The following is a 2,576-nucleotide window of genomic DNA, read 5'->3' as shown; positions in this document are numbered from 1 at the left end:
CTATGGCAGAAGGAGCTCATCAACCTTCCGAACTGGATGCCTCCGCCTCCTCCTCCTCCGGTGAGTCTGGGCACTCCGCCTCCTCCACCGCCTCCTCCTCCGGCGAGTGACGATCAGGGCCCTCGACCGGCTCCTTCTCCGGCGCGTGGCGGCACTCCGCCTCCTTCTCCGCCTGCACCGGCGCGCCCGAGCAGCCAGCCTCCTCCTTCTCCGCCTCGTCAGCAAGGGCGGAAGAGACCCGCCGCCACTCCGGCAGCTGCTCCGACGCGTCGTAGTCCTTCTCGTCCGCCTCGTAAGCAAGTAAAGAAGACAGCCGCTCCGTCTGTTCGGCCGGCGTTTAGCAGTACAGCCAGAGGCGGGAGGACATACAGATTCGGTCCTTCTTTGAAGAGTCCACAGAAGTTACCATACGAGAGGACCCCGGAGGAGAACGCGAAGATCGCGCGAACCGAAGTGGATGACTGGTTTCAAGGGTTGAAAGAAAAGAGACATCCACCTCCGGAGGAGAAGGTAGATCCGGTGAAAGTGAAGCGCACTCTGGCTGCCCTGGCAAAACCACCCAAGTCTCCGCTGAAAGGCAACTATAAGCGCATTATTGCAAAGACATGGGCCGAAGCGGAGCGGTCGGGAAGTACAGTTAGTGATCAAAGGCTGAAAGAACGACGAGCAGCTGGGAAACAAATTGCCCAGCTCGGCGAACAAGCGAAGCAATCGTGCCCCCTGCTCAAGGTGCCTAGCGACATCGTCGATCCGAGGATGGTGCCCGGTTATTACAATGTTGACGATTACCTGCCCGACGATGTACATTATGATCCCATGGAGGTGCAGATACACAGATACGAGTACGGGAAGCCTCTCGTCAAAGATGAAAAATCTTTAACAACGATGATGCGGAGATTGCATGATTGGTACTTGAAAATCTGCAGAGAGTCTGGGGGGAGGAGTACTTTGTATGCGAGAGTTAAACCGGAGCATGACCTCGTTGGAATTGAACTGTTGCCTATTCCATTTGAGGAGTTCTATCAGTTTTTCAATCAATTGGCCCTCGATAAAACAACGGTCACCTGCTACTGTCTGTAAGTACTACTACTTCTGTCATTAAGTCTCTCTATATAGCTCATCTCTTTCATTGCATGTATTTATAATTATCCTCACTATATGATGCAGATTGAAGATCGCCGAATTGAAGAAAAGACAAATTGGTGATATTGGGTTCGTTAACACATATCTCATAGATGCAACTGAGGTTGAACATCGTCCCAAAGATACCAAGGCCAACTTGCTATGATCATTCAAAAAAAATGAAAACAAAGATATAATACTCTTTCCTTACAACTTCAAGTGAGTGTTACTGTCTTGTGCATATTCGGTTTCCCTTATATATTAGTCCAGGTTATAGTAATGTAATTGATGAGTTATGCATGCGTGCGCAGGTACCACTATATTCTCCTAGAGATTAGGCTTGAGCAGGGAGTAGTAACTGTCTTGGACTCTAAACGAAAATATCCCCAGGAGTATGCGGACATGACTGAAATCCTCAAGAAGTAAGTTAAATCGATCATTATCCACCATATCAGCAACTTTGTTCATTTCCTGATATCAAGTAATTGTTTTCTTTGTCCGGCAGGGTTTGGAGAAAATTCACCAGAAAAGTTCCGGGACTGCCGAAGGAGCTGGAATTTAGACACCCGGAAGTAAGTACTATAGTAGCATGTTCCGCGCATCTCCTAGTGATTCAAGCGCTAGTTTCATCAATACCATTTAGCATTCTTGCTTATCAGTTTGATTGACCTCTATTTCTTGTAAAGTGGTTGTGGCAGGAACAAGGGAATGATTTCTATGGATACTACGTCTGCTAGTCCATCCGCCACACGACCTGTGAGCGGGGCGGGTACTCTGACGAACAATATGAAGTGCGTAAATAACAATATTCACAATTTTATTTTATTACCATCATTTGTGTTGAGTTTCATTCATTCATATATATATATATATATGTATTGACCCCCTTCTTCAAATTAGATGTTTCAGAAGCGGGATGAACTCCTAGCACCAGCTCGCATGCGAGCAATTCAAGAGGAATTGGCGGCATTCTTTCTTGACCACGTGATCGCTGAAGACGGAGAATACTATGTGGACCATGAGTCCGTATGATTATATTTGTAAGAGATAATTATTGTATATATGTAGCCGGTAGTGTCGGATAGATATACGAGAATTTGTTATTCGACCAATCTCTCGGAGAAGGAGAGGTGGTCGATATCACTTCTCTCTGTATGCATATATGTTCATGATGATCTTCTGTTTCCTTCGTTTGCTTACTAGCTAGCTAGCGTGTCTAGTCCTCTCTATACGTATGTATAGTACGTAGCGTCGACCAAGCACGGACATAAGAGAGGACACTTCTCTCTATTAATTATAGCTAGCTAACACAATATATGAAACACCTAAATTAACCCCCCAAAACCCCCAAACCCCCCCCCTTTCAAAAAAAAACAAAAGCCCCAACCATAGAAATGCTGACGCGTGGAGGCCTATTGGTCCCGGTTGGTTCCACCAACCGGGACCAAAGGGTC

This window comes from Triticum urartu, chromosome 3 (genome assembly GCF_003073215.2).
Source record: "Triticum urartu cultivar G1812 chromosome 3, Tu2.1, whole genome shotgun sequence".
Classification (NCBI taxonomy): Eukaryota; Viridiplantae; Streptophyta; class Magnoliopsida; order Poales; family Poaceae; genus Triticum; species Triticum urartu.
The sequence above is the reverse complement of the archived record's forward strand: the minus strand, read 5'-3'. Positions refer to the sequence as shown.